The 20,516-nt window shown below is 41.6% G+C and overlaps 1 pseudogene; it reads right to left on the minus strand.

The window, feature by feature from the left end:
• LOC149163848 (DNA-directed RNA polymerase I subunit rpa43-like) overlaps positions 1–20,516 on the minus strand; it is an 83,087-nt pseudogene that overhangs the window by 49,047 nt on the left and 13,524 nt on the right.

The following is a 20,516-nucleotide window of genomic DNA, read 5'->3' on the forward strand; positions in this document are numbered from 1 at the left end:
GTTTGTTTTTTGTAGTGGTTGAGTGCTTTGAAACGAAAAAGGGAAATTTTTGTGAAATAACTAGTTGTCTCGTTTTGAGTGCATTGGAAAGGACAAAAGCTCTTCTTTTAATTTGTTTCTTAAGAAGGATTTGTGTTTACAAAGTATTTGCATTCTCAAACTCTTTCTTAGTTTAGAAGTTCATCGAAGAGAAAAAGATTGTTCAAATCATCTTAGGTGCATTTTTAGTGATTTTGAATCGAGTCTTCATACCACGAGTTTCATCTCTGCACCTTTTGACTTAAACAAAAACCAATAAAAATAACGCTTAAAGTAAAATTCATCTAGTAACATTTTTATTTCTAGGGCTCTGATACACCAACTTAGCTTAGGCTAGTGTCTTGGATTAGGAGAGTAATTAACTCTCCAAGACAGTAAAAACAAACAAGTAGCTGTATCTTGTGGTAGGGAAGAAATCCAATTGTTGCATTTATGCTCTGGGAAAGCTCCTCTTAAAGGAGAAGCACGAGATCGTGTCCGAACCAGTGTGGGAATCAATCCTTCCTCGTTGGGAACGACGCCAGATATTCACGTATTAAAAACGGTAAACCTCGGATTAACCATTGTCGAGGAGCGTAGGGGTCACTTGTTGGTAAACCTTGGATTATGTCAAGGAGCCTTCAAGGGGATTGAGCTTGCTACTCTACCCTTGCGTGCGTATCAGATCGTAGACTGTTCCCCCAGGTATATTTGTTTCAGTTGGTAACCTTAGTGGCCATATTCTTTAGGATTCTTCCTAAGGTGACAGTGGTGGGAAGATCCCACTGTGCCTGGAGCAGACGTCGGCTAGACTCACTTGGATTTTCTGGGGGGTTCTCTTCACTCGAGACGGTTAAGTGGAGGAACTTGCGCCAGTCTATTCATTAAGTAGGTTGCCGAGGTAACTGTTCCAACCGCCATTTCTGTATTGAACTCTGCGACGTTGGATTTCATCACCAACTAGTGTTTTTAGTACGGAAAGTTACTGTTTGTGTGTGTTTGATCTCCTAGATTCTTTAGGTGTGTGATTCAAATTTGTTTGGTTCTTTAGAGACTTTAGGTGGTTTTCATTGAGATTTACTTTGTTTGCGTGTGAAGTAGTTAAAAGTTTTTAACCGTGGCTAATTACCAAGGAAGTCCCGTAGACTTCAGGGCCAACCTTCTGAGTTTTTAAACGTGGCTGAATTACTGAGGAAGTCCCGTAGACTTCGGGGAAAACCTCCTGAGGAAGTCCCGAGCCAGCTTGAAGGCTTGAAAGTCCTCGTAACTCCTAGAGACAGTAGAGTTGGGTCACCTGAAGAAGGAGAATCTTCTTTGATAGTACATCCTGATTTTCAAACGTTAGTGGCAGATTATAATCCACAGTCAGTGTCTGTTTCCGAAGTTACAGGTAGCTTTTCATATACTAGTGATATATGTGAGGAACCTGAAATATCTGAGCCTGAAAGTGAATTTGCTGCTGCTCCAACATCGGGGTTTGTTTCTCCAGCTTCTAGTGGTCCTGGTTCACCTGGGGTAGAAAGAGTAATCACCCAAGATCTTCCTTCTGGAATTATTGCTATTGAAGAACTCGCTACTCCGGAAGAAGAAGTAGGCATCTCTATCCCTGAAAATCAACCTGTTATTGAGCTAAGGGAGCGTGAATCAATTTTTTATAGTCCACCTAGGAGCAGTACTTGGTATCTTTCTTTGACTAATTTCTTAGACAACCCAGGGTTAAGCTTTTCACCACATCGCGCTCCTTATCACCCAACACCTAGAGGTTATTATCCTCCGTTAAATATGTCGAATCAATCTTCCATGTTTACTCAATCGCCTGTATCCTTTTTGTACGGTGGTCCTTCTGTTCCCTCTGGGTATCAATCACTTTCTGGTACTTTTTTGGGAGCATCTCCTCAACCCATTGAGCAAGGGTTATTAACTGGAAGCAATGGTACTAAGCCGTTGAGCGTAGAAGACATTCTCATGATGTCAAGTTCTTTTCCCAATCCTCAACCTCAAGGTGGCCAGTTACTGCCTGGGGGGTAGCCTCAATTATCGCCTGGGGGGAAACCTCAAGGTACACAATTTGCATCTGGGGGGAAACCTCAAGGACAGTTCATACCTACGGGATAGTACGTTCCTCAAGGTCAACCCCAAACTCAATATGTACCCCAAGGTCAACCCCAGTATCAATTTATACCTCAAGGTCAACCCCATTATCAGTACGTGCCTCAAGGGTATCAACCCCAAGGTCAGTACTCGAACCAAGATTTCCAACCACCCTTCGGTCAAACGTATGTTCAAGGAATGGGAAATGTACCTTTAAATTATCAATCCTACCCTCAACCCGGTTATGGTCCTCAATATTCTCAACCTGTTATGGGTGAGTACCCCAGAATGAATATAGTTTGGGATCCATCGCAAACTCAACAGGTGCTGCAGCCAAATGTACAGTTGTCATCTCAAACTGGACAACCCTTAGTTTCTGGTACATCCCAGCAACCAGTCTAGTCTAACATTCAAAGTTCTGTACCTTCGGTAGTTTCTCAGTCTGGGCCTAGTACACCTCGTACTCCGCCTCAAACGACTGCTACAACTGCCGCAACATCTGTTCAATCTACAACACCTACTTCTGGAGTATCGACAGCTCCGGTTTCTACTGTTCCTGTATCTACTCCTCAGACATATTTACCACCGTCTGGATCCACGATTCAAACTTCGGTTCAGATGCCTGTAGGACAACCTGGTTCAAGTACGGTTGTCACAAGTCAACCATAATTTACTTATCAATCGTACCAGGGACAGTACTAATTTGGTCCTGCTGTGCAGCAGCTAGTCTATCAGTATCAACCGTACCCTAGGTACACTTATCAACAACCTCAACAACCCTAGTACAGTCTGGTTAATCCTGGTTTTCCGGGAGGATACAATATCCCAAATGCAATTCCTATTCCTAGTTATCCTGGATATCCTCCTCCTGGGGCTGGTCTGATGACCTAGAGTTTTAGGGACCCTGATCGTCAGTTACCGTTTATCGCAACTTTGGACTTACCTGACTTGTCGCGCCTAACGAACGATCCCATTAATTATCTTCCGTTTTGGCCGCCAATGCCAAATAAGTTGCCCAGTGACATTCCCAAGTTCGAAGGTAAATCAGGAGAGGACCCGTCGAACCATGTGATGACTTACCACCTTTGGTGTGCGTCTAACTCCATTTCAGATGATTCAATCCTTCTTAGACTTTTCCAGCGCACTCTAATTGGTCTCGCAGCGAAGTGGTACATTGAGTTACCGCGAGGCACTTTTTATAATTTTAGTCAGTTAGCTACCTCGTTTTTAACTCATTTTCAGTTGCCAGTCTGATATGACAATGGCACGGAATTGTTAACTTCATTAAAACAATCGACATCCACTTACATTTCAGATCATATTCATGAGTGGAGACGTCGACGACATTTAGTGAAGGTGTTTATTCCGGATCAGATCTTGGCTGAGTGGTTTGTAAAATCTTTGTTGCCAAAGATCACTGATGATGTAGCTAAAGCCGGAGTTGTTACTGAGGAGCAAGTAATTGCTCAAGCACAGTACCTTGACTTGGTCTATACTCAGTCAGGTACGTTACACGAGAAATCCCCGATCTTCCCAAGCAAAATCAAATCGATGCAGCTCCTTCGGGATCTCATGCCACCGATGGTATGATTGGTACGGTTAACACTAAAAGTAAGAAGAAGTCTTCCAAGAATTCTTCTCCTATCATAACCTTGCCTGATTCCCCAACAGGAGATTCTTCTGTAGAGATTTCCACCGATATTCACGTTGTAGAGTCATCTACAGCCAAATCAAAATCCGGTGAGAAGAAGAAAGGAAAGAAGAAGAATAAAACGGACAAAAATCCAAAGGAGAAACCTGAAAAATCGGAATCCAATGATGAAAAGCACAAACCTTGTTATCCTTGTCTCATTTGTGACGATGAACATTTTACAAGAGACTGCCCTCATCGTGCAGAGGTTGCGAAGATTGTCAAAGGTTCCCAAACTCCTGTTGTTTTGAAGGATCCGTTTCCAGCTCAAGACAGTAAGATGATAGGTTCGTCCTCGAGTGCCAATCAAGAACCCATACTGATGATGTCCCATGTTAGGATTGCGACTCGATCGCAAGATTATGGTAGTAAAAGTCCTATTGAGGGTAAAGAAGCAAAATCTTCTCATTCTAATCCATCAACCTCAGCTCCCGGTTCTGATCCACTACAGATCGAGAAACCTAATCCAGACTTGGTAATCAAACCGCCTGCCAAGGGTATACTTCGAAAGTCAGCTTTCAATCCACATGCGAGAGTGGCTCAGAACTATAACATTGTTGAGGATTTAGCTGTTTCACCCTCAGCAATGTCGGCTTTGGAAGTGCTGCAATCATGTCCAGCACAACGTAGATTACTTTTGTCGGCTATAGAAGCTATTGACGTTCAGGACTCGAACCTAATAATTTTCGATCTAGAAAATAGTACACCGCATTTTCCTCATCAAATGGCTTTCCAGATTCCAGTGATAGTCAAAAATAGGCCTATTCATCAAACTGTAATTGATGAGGGAGCCTCAACTTGTATTATGTCGATACAATGTTGGAGATCACTTGGTTCTCCTTCACTAAATCAATCCCCGACGATTCTAAAGGCCTTTGATGGTTGTGGGTTTCATCCTTTTGGCATTCTACAGGATCTGCCTATAGGGGTTGAAGGAAAAACCATTAGTCTAGATGTGTAGGTGGTTAATGCCCCTCTAGATTACAACCTTCTCTTGGGTCGAATTTGGTCTTACGCTATGACAGCGGTCGTTTCATCGGTCTTTCGAGTAATAAAGTTTCCACATAATGGAAAGATCATAACAATAGACCAGCTGGCTTACTTTTCATCCGACCCAGCGTCTTCTGAAAGTATTTAGCATGTTGGTAAAATGACTATCCCATATAAGGATGTTGGAGTAGGACTAGTTAAAGATGCAGATTTACTGGGAACTTTTCCTTTTCCTCCGATCAACGCATCGTCTTCATTTGCAACCATTCATATGATTACATCATACACCATTGTTTATGATGATCCTTGGATCATTCCTTCTGAATCTAAGATAGACTCATTTGGTGATGTCATGCCTTTGAGTCCATATGAAATTGCGTATGAGGCCGTGCAATCGTTTACCGACCCATCTTCAACCGAAATTGACTTCATGAATGTGGTCCGTGAGGAATCACTTTTCACATCAACCTCGGATTTAATCACGTTTTCTGAACTTGTTCACTCTGATGAGCAAATTCGTGAAATCCTATGTGTAGATGATTTACCATGGGAATATCTCCATCATAGATCTTCGTTTTTACCCGAGAATTATCATTTTGAAAATGATTTCTCATCAATTTTTACGACTGAATATGTCAAGGAACCTCAGGATCCAATGAAACATCCTGATTCAGAATTAAATTTGGGAAACATCTCTCGAACTATTGCTATTGACATTTCGGTTAAGCCCGGAATTGTTGAGAACATTCATATAGGTGCCTCGTGTACAGATGATGAAATTCAACTATATAAGGCCCTATTTCAAGAATTCTGTGACGTGTTTGCTTGGTCCTATGAGGAAATTCCAGGAATTGATCCCGCAATTGTTGTTCATGAGATCAAGACTTACCCGGATGCTAAACCCTTCCGGAAACATTTGCATTAGATTCACCCACGAAAAGTTGTTGCAATTAAAGCAGAAGTTGAAAAATTACTCAAAGCAGGTTTCATTTATCCGATCCTGTTAACATATTGGGTATCGAATATTGTTTTGGTTAACAAAAAGCAAGGAACAATAAGAATATGCATTGATTATAGAGACATTAATCGAGCCTGTCCAAAGGACAATTACCCAACTCCCTATATCGATCAAATCATTGATGATTGTGCCGGCAGCAAAATATTCTCCTTCATGTACGGTTTTTCCGAATACAATCAAATCAATATTCTACCTGCTGATCAACCAAAAACGGCTTTCATTTGTCCATGGGGGACATTTTCTTATTGCAAGTTACCTTTTGGGCGCAAGAATGCCGGAGCAACTTTTCAAAGGGCCATGTCTTATGCATTTCATGACATCAAGCACATTGTGCAACTGTATCTCGATGATTTGCCTGCTTATTCATTACACTGAGCTGATCACCTCGTCCATTTACGAGCAATATTTATGCGGTGTAGGTATTATCGGATTCGGTTGAATCCACACAAATGTGTCTTCTATATAGAAACGGGTCGATTGTCGGGGTTTGTAGTTTTGAAAGCGGGCACTCGCGTCGATCCCTCGAAGGTCGAAGCTATCGTCAAATTGCCTCCTCCTTCGAGTTTTCGCCAACTCCAAAGTTTGCAAGGGAAAGCAAACTTTTTACGACGATTCATTCCTAACTACGCCGTGGTTACAAAGGGTTTTACCCGGTTGTTGAAACAGAATACTCCATTCTATTGGGATGAGATAGCTCAGAAATCTTTTGATGCACTTAAACACGCATTGACCCATGCACCGTTATTGCATCCTCCCAACTACAACCAGGATTACTTCTTGTATCTCGCCACCTCTCATTCCACCATTGGAATGGTCTTAGTTCAGGAAGATGAATTCGGAACTGAACATGTGATATATTACCTTAGTCGAACTTTAAATCCAACAGAGCTAAAATACGCACATGTGGAGAAACTAGCATTGGCAGTTGTTCAAGTTGTCCAACGTTTTCGTCATTACATTTTACTACGTAAAACTACAGTAATTTCGGATTGCAACCCTATGATCTACATTTTGACCAAGAAATTGCTAGGGGGAAAGTACTCTAAATGGATTGTTATCCTACAGGAGTTCGACTTGGAATTTGAGAAATCCAAGTCTAAGAAATCTTTAGTTTTTGCGGAGTTAATGTGTGACTTCCCGCGTGCTGACACGGAAACTGTGGCGAAGGAGCCCATTGCGGACGAATCCTTATTTCTTATCAGTACTTTAGATCCATGGTATGGGGATATCATCGTTTATCTCCAGACCCAATCCTTTTGGCCAGAAATTTCAAGGTCAGAACGTCGAAAAATTCGATTCCAGTCCCAACAATTCAGGATTATTGGAGATACTCTTTATCGCCGTGGGGCGGACTCTATGTTTCGACGTTGCTTAACTCATGAGGAAGCTGAAAGGGTTCTAAATGACTGTCACTCTGGAGCGTGTGGCGGTCATATGTCTGGGTACACCACAGCCCAAAAGATATTGCGCGCTGGCTACTTCTGGCCATCTTTATTTAAAGATTGTATTACGGCGGTCCGAAAATGCCACAACTGCCAAATTTTTGATCGAAAGATGCGCTCTCCACCTACTCCTCTCCACCCTATAATTGCCGTTGGTCCTTTTTCCAAATGGGGTATCGATTTTATTACATGTAACCCTCACTCGGTCGAGGGGCATGCGTATATCATCCTTGCGGTAGATTATTTTACCAAGTGGGTCAAGGCGATGCCTACATTTGAGGCAGACGGCAAGACAGCTGCAATTTTCGTGTTCAATCATATAATTGCTAGGTTTGGTGTCCTACAAGCGATAATCACTCATCATGGGTGTCATTTTCGAAACGTTATGATGACTGAACTTACAGGCCAGCTTGGTTTACGTCACGATAGTTCAACCCCTTATTATCCACAAGCTAATGGTCTGGTTGAATCCATCAACAAAGTTTTAGTTATCATGATCCGACGAATCATTGGGATTCATTGGTCGAATTGGCATAACATGCTATTTTCAGTGCTTTGGGCATACCTAACTTCAGTAAAAACATCAACAGGGTTCACTCCTTTCCAACTAGTCTATGGTTTGGAAGTTGTGTTACCCATTGAATGCGAAATATTGTCACTGCAAATGGCCATCGAGTTACTTCCAACCACTTCCGAAGAGGAAAAGCATTTGTTATACTTGGCTCAATTAGATGAGAATCGACGTGATGTTGCATTGGCGATCGAGACTCACGCAAAACGCATGAAAGCTCAGTATGATCGAAATGTGACCCCTCGAAATTTTTTAGAAGGAGATCTAGTCTTAGTTTACGATCAAGCTAATGATAAATTAGGCACTGGAAAATTAGTTCCTATGTGGCATGGTCCCTATGTTGTCAAGCAAAAGCTGGCAAAAGGGGCCTATGAATTGGTAGACTTTGACGGGGACTCTTTGGGTAAACCTAGAAATGGTCTTTACTTGAAGAGGTATTATGCTTAAAGAATGGGTATGGAGATTTTTAGTTGGGATAGTTTTTCTTTCTAGCTGGTGTGTTTTAGTTTACAAAGTGTTTTTTCGTCATTATTCCTGCTTATCTTGGTTTTACTCTTGATATTGCAGATGTCGATGCCTCTCCAAACATACATTGGTTTCGCTGATGGTGCTTGTCGTAATACACATAACATTTCTTCCGCTATTCACCCTCTGACAAGTTAGTATCTATGCATGGGGTAAGCCTCGGTCAAACAACGAACAACATTGCCGAATATAGTGCAGTGATTGAGTTATTATCTGAATCTATTTCATTTGGGATTCGGAGTTTGATAGTGAGGTTGGATTCTGAACTCGTTGTATTACAGCTTAATAGAGTGTATGCCATTAGAAATCCAGTGTTATTAAGATTACTTTTGAGAGTGCGTCTCTTGGAACGTGAATTTGATTATATTGAATATCAGCATATTCCAAGATCTTTAAATACATTAGCAGATGCAATTGCTTCTCGAATGTTAAATATACATTTGCAATAATCATACATGTAAATTTAAAACCATTCCATAACATGATTTACAAGATAAGCCGGTAATAGTGATATATATATAGGAGTGTGTCAAAAAATACATCGTCCTCGATCATAGGTTGAAAAACACCTTATGATCGGCAAAAATGATAAGTACAAAAAACAAAAATGTCATATGTGCCCACAATAGGCGATCATCCTATCACTGGTGATGAGCTCGATAAGAAACCACTGCATGGGCCACATTGCAAAGGAACCTCCTAAAATGTCCCGGGACCCCAATCACATAGCGCTGAAGTCAACGAGGAATGTCATCTATAGTGGTCTTCGGAATATCTCCTGTCAAGCACTCAAGATGACCCTCCAACTCGGCCAAAACCTCTGCTGATTTGTCCTGTGGGGCTCGCACAGGTGCAACTGGTTGTTTCCTCTCGTAAGGCCGGAGAGCGGCTAGTCCCTGTGGACCCACATCTGCATTTCAAACTTTTGCTATCAGTTTTGAGACGATGGAAAAATGAAAAAAAATAAGAATAGAAAAAATGTTGAAAATGATTTTACCTGAGTCATCCCACTGCTCTCCTGGTGGAAGAACCATGTCTAGGTCATCACAAAAATCTACCCAGCGTAAGGGAAGTCCTGGATAGAAAAGACCTGGTTTTCCAGCCATTGGAAATACTCAGGTTTGAATCGAGCAACCTCTGTCCTCTCGTCCGAGTGACGGGCCATAACTGCGACCCATCACATCAGTTTGGGCTCTCGAGGAAGCCCAGCTCCAACAGTAAGGTGCTGCGGGATCAACATGGGAACCCTCTCCAGGCCAAAACTCACAACCAAAGCCCCATAACCAAAGGTCTTTAGTTGTCCGTTGTTGGCCCTGGTCAGTTGGCCTTTCAGATTGGCCAACACGGCATCGCACCAGTTGAAGATGGTGCCTCGAAAGCAATCAACTGCCATACGCATCTGGGATCCAGTGGTAATATGTAATGCGGCAGCCCCACAAAGTCTAGTGACAGTAAACGCAATCACCATGAGTTCAGGACGGGATATGGTCTTTATGTCTATCCCTTTGTCTCTAGTCTGGCTGTTGCAGTACTCTAGCCGGAGGCTATCGACAGACTGGCCACCTGGCCTATCCCCAAACAGAGTCAAGTCTTCGCCTCTCGTAGGCAAACTAGTCAAGAAATATATGTCCGCCGGCTCGATTTCGAGCTGGTGGCCAGCAATGAAGAAGCACTGGTCCTGTATGCTCCATCTGTCAACCAACCACTGTAAGAAATCCACTTGAGCCCTCATGCCAGGAATGGCCCAGAATTTGTACAAGCCGCACACCCTCAAAGCATCAAGTGAAGGTTTATGATTCCATGCGGAAGCATCCACGTCCTCATGCTCTCGTTCACGCCAATCTAGCATGATGTACTCTCTACATCAAGTATAAAGATAAATTAAATTGCTAGAAATTATTTTGTTTGGTCAATTTTTGAGAATTTTTGAGTTAAAAACCCTTGCGACGGGGACCGCACCCTCCGGGTTAGACACAGTGCGTGGGACTGCACCTTGTCTACATGGAAGGTGTGGACCCCTGGCTTTTTCCCAATGGAGAAAAAGTCGGGATCCGCAGGCCAGCAGTAGTAAACCTGCGGGCCCCCGCGCGCGGGTTTTAAGCCTAAAACCCTCCCAAAAAATGAAATGAATGACTAAAACAAAAATTGAAACCATTAAAAATGAAGAGTAGGATGATGTGGATTACCTGGAGAAGACGGCGTTTGATTCCGACGGTTGGATTTTCCGCAATCTTCACGAGCCGTTTTTTGAACAAAAGCACTATTTTCTTACCCAAAAATCAAATGGTAAAAATGAATTGACGAAGGCCCTTTTTTATAAGTTTTTTGAGTAAATAAATTGCAAATTTTTTTATGTTTCACTTTGGAAAGGTATTTTTGCGACATTTTTATCCATTTCAAACAGGTATGAGTAATGTTTGTGTTTTTGTGCAGGATAACAGATTATTTGGGCGAAATCTATCATTTTCGACGAAAACATTTAGAGTCACCTTTAAGCTCTTTTGTGACTCCTAAAACATGAAAAGATCACCGAGTTTTTCTTTTAAACTCGTTAAAACGGAATTAAAAGACAGTCCACTTATAGCTCTTTTCCGACCATAAAAACATGAAAATATTGCTGGATTTTTTTCGTTTCAAATTCGATATTGGTTATAAAATGACGTGTCGTTGATCGCTTTTTTACCTTTTCAGATCAAGGGCACTAATGACGAATAGTACTCCTTGGTCGTAAAAGATCAAGCGGTTCTCTCAAGTATTAGTTTATACTTTTTCGGGCTTGGGAGACACAAATTTACGAAAAAGGTCAACCCCGGAGTCTTCTTAAGTTTTTTCAGACTCTCTAAAATTGAAAAATGCCGAGTTTCTCCTATACTGGACTCATTAAAATTTCACAGTAAAGGACCTGCTCAATTACAAACAGGAACGAACCACTCCTTCTTAGGGTTTGAATTTAAACTAAGGTGGACTCATCCGAAGGATGAGCTTATAATCAAGCAAATGTTATCCTCCTCATGCTTGTCAAAATAAAGAGGTACTTGCCAGAAATGGTGGGGGAAAAGAGAGAAAAATGAGCCTATTTGTCATACTGTGTAACCGCTCTTGAACACGACACTTTTATTCACCTGGGTTGGGAAATTCTTTGCCTAACAGTTGATCAAACCACATTGAAAGTCTTTAGCTGGTTTCTGGGTATTAACTTTGGGTTAATTGTAACCAAACCATCTGTTGTGTCGTTATGTGTTCAAGAGGTCACTGCCAATAAGCCATTCATCTGCAAAATATCTGTCATCCATCTTGACCATCCCTGAGTCAGTCCTTACAACTAAATTTCTTTGACTTGATCTATGATTTCGTGTTGTGGGCTAGCCTACGACGGATCGCTTTCTATCGACTTCAGCTCATTATCTAGAAAGATGATCTAGAAATCGTCAGTACCTTGGGATCTGCATGCCTCAATGGCAGGTTTCTCGCCTTTGACGACAGGTTGCATCATTGACCTTCGATCAAAGGATTCCGTGACATGTTCGACATCAATACATTTATTCGCATCTCATGGATTGTACTGGGTACTTTGAGAGCCATTGACATCACTGGTGGTTTCTCTCACACTTGTTAACATTTTATGTCATTGACTGGTAATCAAGTGGTTTCTACCATGTTCGACATCAACACATTCATTCGCATGGATAGAATCGTACTATTTTGGGAAGTACAAATGAAGACCCTGGATCTAGTTTCCACAATCCAAGCTGCGAGGAATTTTGTATTCATTATATAATGGACTATTCATAAACAGATGGTTGCGTCCATACTGTGTCCACATGAGTCTATACTTGTGATGTTTTACAAGATCATTCATGTATCAGAGCAGTAGTTAGTTTTTTAGTCAGTTTTGATCTGAGTATGGGAATGCCTACCTCAGTGATGATATGATCTCATATATATATCTTGCATTGAATGTTTTTACAGGTTCAACCTAGTCTCTCCACAAGATGATCCTCGAAATGATAAAGTACTTCACTCTTCCTAAATGATAAATGAAATCCTCATCTACTACAAACTTCGCACTTTAGGGGGCAATCTGTTACACAAAAATATCGTCACCATGATTATTTGCAGTCAGTATGGGTCTATCATCACTTGTACTGTCCTCCCAAGCAAGTCTCAGACCTCAGCTCTTCAAGTCAAGCTTTGAAAATTAGAGAAAGACATTAAAAACCAATGAAACTCTGGTTCTGCACTTTCTCTCACTATCACCTGCGGTCTTGCACCTTCTGTTTACAAAAACTGCGGACCTGCCCGCTCTGTCCCTAAAGGTGTGGGTGCGGACCCCTGTGAAAGTCAAAAGGCGCAAGTTTTATCTTAAAAAACTCACTTTGGGTTAATTCTAGAGGATTCTAGAAGGAATTTTGACGTGGATTGTTCGCTCTGAGGTGGTTCATGCATCCCAAAAGAGAAGGAGCTAATCCCTTGATGAGAGGAGCTATCCCTTTGAAGGAGGGCTTTATCCCTTTGAAGGAGGACCTAGTAACCTCCCTCCATTGCACTATAAATTCAGGCATTGGGATAGTTGCTGGAGAGGTTAGAAGCTGAACATTTTTGAGGGTAAATGCTGGTGAAATCAAGACTTCCTAGTTGAGGTTAAGAGGAGAGATCACATACCTTTTTTGGCTCCATTGGGGAGTGAGTGAAACTTGTCAAAGTAGAGGAGACTTCTTGCTGGACCCTGGGAGGATCTTGTACAGCGTCAAGGCACAGGTTGTAAAGTTCTTCTTCTTTTGAATTAATACAATCAAACTCATTTTTCTCAACAAGTATCTCATGTTATTTGTTTCATGGACTCCTTGACTTTCATGTTAAATATGTTTTATGATATTGGCTTTTCAGGTGCTATTTAATTTGTTTGCCTTGTTTGTGTTTGCAGATTCGCGACAAAGGAGCTCATTTGGATCGAAGGAGCGAGGGCATCCACAAACTTGCGTTGGACCTAAGGTAGGCCCTAAAAACACTTGTTTGCCATTGTTTATAAAAGCATATTTAGAGAAAGATAGTGTCTGGTTGGTTTGCTTGTCATTAGGTCTTCTTTAGATTCTAGGAAGGTCTATCTTGTCCGCAAGATCGACTTATTCCGTGTGACAATGGTCACCAATTAATTTAAAATACACACAATGATCTTCTTTGCTTCTGGTGAAGCCAAGTCCTCGCATAAATGTATCAAATTTCTGATACCACATCCTTGGTGACTATTTTAACCCATATAGAGGCTTCTTTAACTTGCATACCAGTTCTTTCTTACCCTTCACCGCAAAACCTTTAGGTTGCTTCATGTAGATTTCCTCTTCCAGATCCCCGTGAAGAAATGTTGTCTTTACATCCATCTGTTCTACCTCAAAATCAAAAGCAGCAGCAACATATAACAATAATCTAATAGAAGTTACCTTAGCAACAGGAGAAAAAATATCACTAAAATCAATTCCCAACACCTGGGAATAACCTTTTCCTACCAATCGAGCTTTGTATTTCTCCACTTTTCCTTCTGTATTTGTCTTCTTTTTGAACATCCATTTGCTACCAATGAGTTTCCTTCCAGCTGACAACTCCACTAGAACCCAAGCCTCATTTTTGTGTAAAGATGTCATTTCATCAACCATGGCCTCTTTCCAGAGTTTTCCATCCTCTGAATCCACTGCTTCCTTCACAGTTCTAAGATCATCATCAGTAACAGACAAAGCAAAAATTGAACAGAAAGCAGATGGACTATACCTTTTTGGCTACCTTCTTTCTCGAACTGATATTCTCACAGCCAGAGTTTGTGGCTCTTCATCTTCTGATTCCTCCTCTGTTGTAGAGTCTGATTCTTCCTCCTTTAGCTCAAACTCTATCTTCTCAGGTTCCTTTGGGTGGACTTCATGTTTAATAACATCTTTAACCTCTTGAACACCACATATCAGCTATACACAACCTTCTTTGTTACTGGGTTCCAAAGCTTATAACCCTTTAAACCATCCTTATACCCAATAAAGATGCACTTTTTAGATTTACTATCCAACTTGGTTCGTTTCTCCTTTGGAACATGTACATATGCATCACATCCAAATACCCTTAGATGTGAAATAGAGGGTTTCTTACCATTCCATACATCTTGTGGAGTCTTATCCTCCAACGCTAATGAAGGTGACCTATTGACCAGGTAACATGTAGTATCCACCGCCTCTGCCCAGAATTCCTGTCCTAACCCGGCACCACTGAGCATGCTTCTTGTCCTTTCCATCAACATCTTGTTCATTCTTTCTGCAGCTCCATTTTGCTGAGGTGTATATGGAGTAATCTTCTGTCATGCTATACCACACTTCTTACAGAATTCTTCAAATTCTTTACTACAAAACTCTCCACCGTTATCTGTCCTCAGCACCTTTATCTTCTTCTCTGTCTGGTTTTCCACCAAAGCCTTAAATTCTTTAAACTTGTCAAAGACTTCAGATTTCTTCTTAAGGAAATATATCCATGTATTCCTTAAGAAGTGATCTATAAATGATACATAGTACACAGACTTACCTAGTGATGGAACCTTCATAGGTCCAAACACATCACTATGCACAAGTTCTAATATATGTTTCGCCCTCTTACTCAAAGGGGAAACTCACCTGATTCTGCTTCCCATATACACAATTTTCACAGAAATAAAAATCCAGAGAGCTATTACTCATACCTTCTACCATACCTTTACCATGAAGTATTCGAAGGCCCTTCTCTCCAATATGTCCAAGCCTTTGATGCCACAACATGGTCATCTCTCCAGAGACCACTAGATCTTTTGCTCCACTTTCAGGAACCACAGAACTGTTGCACCCATCAATAACAGTGCTACCTTGTAGCTTGTACATATTTCCAATTCGAACTCCCCACATCAATACCAGTGCTCCCCGAACCATTTTGCAGGTATCCTTCTCGAACACTGTTTTTACACCTGTATCATCCAACTTGCTTACAAAAATCAGATTTTTCGCTAATGCAGGAATATGCAGAACACCCAGAAGTGTTCTAACCCTTCCACCTTGTAACTTCAACTTTACTTTTCTGCGAACAATTATTCTAGCCTTCCTATCATACCCTAAGAAAACATCACCACCATCGTATTTCTCATATTCGCATAACCACTCTCTACGGGGAGTGAAGTGGAAGGATGCACCTGAGTCAATCAACCATGCCTCATGATCTACATGTGTACTTGAAGAAGCCAAGTACACATCCCCACCTTCATCTGAGGTGGTTTTCACCTCTGTAGAAGGAGCATTATCAGATCCCTTTCCTTTGTCAGGAGCTTTAGATTTACAGTCCCTTTTGTAGTGCCCTTCCTTTCTGCATTTCCAGCACACCACCTTTACAGGTTTTCTTGGAGATTTAGATCTCCCACTTGATGACTTATTTTTGTTTCTGTTCTGGGACCATCCTCGTACAGACAAGGCATCACCATTCTCGCTCTCCATATTTTTTCATCTCATCTCCTCTGTCAGCAAGGATGAGACTATTTCATCAAACTACAAGGCAATTGCATTGCTACCTATTGCAATAACCAGACTATCCCACGAATCTAGTAGAGAACACAACAAATTGATGCACTTATCTTCGTCTGAAATGTTAATATTAACATATGCTAACTGACTTACCATAGTATTAAATGCATTCAGATGCTCTGTCACTGAGTCTCCATCTTTCATCCTCAAGTTATACAACTTTTTTCCGCAGGAACAGTTTATTCACTAGAGACTTAGATTGGTACAAAGTCGCTAACTTTTCCCACAAATCCTTCACCGTAGCTTCCCCTGATACATTCAGCAATAATGAATCTGAGACACACAATCGTATTGTGCTCTTTGCCTTCCAATCCAATTTCTTCCATTCTTCATCAGACACTCTCGTTGGTTTAGTACCCGAATCTACCACGATCCACTGATCTTTATCCACCAAGAGATGCTCCATCTTGAGTTTCCACAACTCAAAACTCTGACCATTAAATTTCTTAATCTCTATCTTTCCACTGCTCGCCATCCTCTTTCACCAACAGAATCGATCTCGCAGATCTCCCACTGAACAAGGTCTACCACAGGCCCGAGCGAAACCTCTCAACAACAAATGCATCCCCATGAAGCCAAAATAGCTCTAATACCAAATGTAGGTTTTAACCCTGTACAGAAATTACCTGCATACGCATTCTAAAACATAGAAAATAAACAATGTGAGAGCATAACACATAAAACACATATACACAAAGATTTCCCCTAGATCCCAAAACCGGGACTACCAGCTTGATTTTTCATTATGTTCCTTTCAATGTTATAATACATATTTATACATGCCAAAGCATCTAATACCATGGACCGAAAACCATTGCGTCCAATACCATGGACCAAAAACCATCACGTCCAAAAGACATGTGCGAAAATCATGCAAAAAACCATAGTTGGGTCCGCCCAATCTAACATAGGGTCAAAAGCCAAAAAAATTCGGGGCGCTACCGTGGACCCCATAAAGTGGGGTTACGGGTACCCCTCAAACCCCCTGTGACCTCCCCCCCTCTAACCCCCGGTTAACTACGTGGGCTAGTCGTGGAAAGAATATAACACAAGGCAACAAAAAGAACAAACAGGGTTTGTGAAAGGGAGACAGATAGTGGATGGGATCATAGTCACTCAAGAGGTGATACATTGATTGAAGAAGTTGAGAAATAAAGGAATGATGATCAAACTTGACTTAGCAAAAGCCTACAACAAAATCAGCTGGGAATACCTCCAAAGAATCCTAAAATAATATGGGTTTGATGACAGATGGACTAAATGGATAATGTCAATGATATCCACTCCAAGCATGTCCATATTGCTGAATAGAACACCAACATAAACCTTCAAGCCATCCCGTAGGCTCAAATAGGGAGACCCATTGTCACCATTCCTGTTTATAATAGCAGTGGATGGTTTAGGCAGATTAAGAAAAGCAAGATTAAGCAGTGGAGAACTTAAAGGTTTTAGATTATGGGGGGAAGAACTAACCATTACACATCAACAATTTGTAGATGACGTAATGATGTATAGTCAAGTGAATCTTAAGGAAGCAAAGAAACTAGTGGAAATCCTTGAAGAATTCACAAACGCATCAGGAACAGAGGTAAATAAGGATAAAACAAAAATATTCTTCTTTAATACCTCAATTTTGGCTCAAGCATTCTTAGCCAGAAGAATGGGGTTCAAAATTGGAAAGATCCCAACTAAATACTTGGGGTACAGCTGAGTGACAAGCAGAACAAAATAGAGAATTGGAAAGGCTTGATAGGAAAAATTCAAAAAAGAATGGACAATTTGATGTTTAGAACGCTAAATATACCGAGTCACCTCATCCTCCTGAAGTCAGTCCTCCAAGCTATGCCAATTTATCAAATGGTCAGTCAAGAGATTCCTAAAACCATATGTCAGAAAATTGTGGAAATTTTAAAAAAATTCTATGGCAAGGAAAATGCAAAACAAAAAAGTGGGCTTTTCTCTCTTGGACATGGCTAAGCAAATCTGTCACAGAAGGGGGCTTACTTCTGAGAGGCCCTTACATACTAAACCAAGTCATGGGTGCAAAATTATGGTGGAGGTGGATTCAAGGAGAGGAAGATCTATGGAAATTGTTATGGGAAAAGAAATACGAAATGGCAAGGTCACCTGAAGGCAAACTTTAAAACCAATCAGAAAAGAAAGGTTCAACCATCTAGAACCTTGCAAGTCTAAACAGGGACCTGATAAGAGAGCACAATTTTTGGGAAATTAGGGAGGGCGACAAAGAAAAGTTTTAGCAAGAGGCGTAGCAGCAGAGAGGAACCCTCAATCAGGAACCTCAACTCTAAGACATTCAACAGTACACCACCCATATGGAGGAAGATGCAGTCAGAAATTGCTGGTTACTGGAACAGGACGGTTACTGGAGAAAATGGAAAATGAAGAACGACTGGCATGAAGCACCAGAAATAGAACAATGGATAGATTACCAAAATGAAATGGAAACAAGATAAATTGTAATCATAGAAGGACCAGATATAATAAGAGGGTGTAAACGCATAAAAGGAATGTTTACTATCTCAAAAGGATATCATATAAAGGCAGGAAGAACCAGAATTCCAGACATAAAAAATGGGGATAGAATATGGTAGTTAAAAACTTGGACAAAAGTGGCTCTTTTTACCTGGATATTGCTGCACAGGCGCACCTTAACCTGGGACCAACTGAGAAGGAAGGGGACGCATGGACCCTTGCGCTGCGCCCTGTGCTAGAACCAAGAAAAAACCATGGAGCACGTTGCAAATTCCTGTATCATCAACAATAACCTGTGGCAAAACCACCATCAGCTCTTTGAGATTCATGACAGGAACACAGGTAGCATAGGAACAACAATATAGAAATGGAGCAGCAAGCTGTACCGCAACACAATATTGAACCCATCTTGGAATCTGTCAATCGGTTTCCTCCTATGGAACCTATGGAAGGCAAGAAACCGGGTGATATTCAGGGAAGATAAAAAAGCCAAAGAGGAAATATGGAGCCAAACCATGAAAAATATAAGAGAAACAGTAATCCTAAAAAATTGGAACGAGGAATACTGGAAGATGGAAGCAACAGAGACCCGCATTATGAACCGCCTACAAATCAAAGTAAAAAACACAAACATGAAAGGAAGGGAACACAAGGCATGCAATGCAAGAGTTGAAGAATGATACAGGAACCTACCACAGGGATTCACTAAGCTAAACTTTGATGGCGCGACAAAAGGAAACCCAGTGGAGGTTGGAATAGGAGGGATATTCAGAGATGATGGAGGGGAGATTAGACAGGTCTATGCAATGGACTGTGGAATCGCCACCAACAATGAGGCAAAATTCCATGTGCTGAATACGGGATTAGCAACAGCAGTCAGGGATTATCAAAGCCCGTAGATCGAAGGCGACTCAATGCTAGTGATAAAAACAATTAAACAACTCTCGCAGGGAGTACCAATCGAAAAACTGAGTAAAAGTTAGCAGACAGCATTGGTAATAACCAAAATAATCCAGTAATTGAAGAAGGTAGCATACACCATTCCATCCCATGTGAAGCAGAAAGGAAATGCTCCGGCAGACCTCCTTGCAAACTAGGGATGCCGGAATAGAGAGCTGCAACTGGACGTGAGCGTGGAATAGCTTCACCAGAAAGAGGAAATGCGACAACTGATTCAGGAACCAAAGCAAGCATCTAGAGAATTCGCTCGGAGTTGACGGGAGTGATGAAGGACAAGGGTAGATGCAAGCAGGACATAACAGGTCAAAAATGGAACAACAAAGGATAGATGCAAGGATGGAGCTGAGTAGGATGACAGAGTGGGGTCAAGGAAGGACAAGCCTGGAGAGCTCAGGGGCAGAGATGGAAAGGAATGGAAGAGGAGAGGGCAGGACAAGAAGTCTGAGGATGGGAAGCAAACTAGCACCAAGTGGCAGAGCGAAGTTAGCAACCGGACGGCAAGAGCAGCCGGGAGAGGAAATTAATAAATGAAGGATGGCAGATAGGATAGGTGGGCAGCATCCCAAAGCAGGTGGGAAGGGAGGTGTGCCAAGGAAGGAGGGAAGGGAGGACAGCTGGCGGTAAAATTATGAAGGGAAAATGACAAAGGGATAAAGCCTAAGGAAAAGGCAAAACAGGCACTTTGCATGTGGACGAGCAAGGAGAAAGGTGGCGAGATCAAAAGAGAAGACAACAAGCGAGAGTCGAAGGTGGCAGTGAAGCGAAGGATGGTAAAAGGGTATGTGACACTCCCTCTCCCACCCTATGAAGAAATAACCAGTCTGAAACATAAAGTAGGAATGAAGAATGTTATGCAGATCTGGGTTGATAATAGAAATTACGGTAGAAATCGTAGAGATAAGAAATAATTTTAGGGAATATTCCCTGGGGGCCAAGGCCGGAAAGAAAGATCAAAGTAAGGGTAAGGCGAGGGAGAGCAAGGGCTCACAGAGCCCAAATTCACAGGACCCCCACAGTAGAATCGACGTCCTGGTAAATAATAGTCCAGGAAGTTTGCATGTCGTGTTGAACAACGACAGAGGGGATGGGAAAACCCAAAAACCAGGGAGGAATGAGTGGCACCTCATGGTGAGGGGCGAAACTA

Source organism: Pinus tabuliformis, chromosome 5_1 (genome assembly GCF_031772625.1).
Source record: "Pinus tabuliformis cultivar Carrire ecotype Pingquan chromosome 5_1, CPIR1, whole genome shotgun sequence".
Classification (NCBI taxonomy): Eukaryota; Viridiplantae; Streptophyta; class Pinopsida; order Pinales; family Pinaceae; genus Pinus; species Pinus tabuliformis.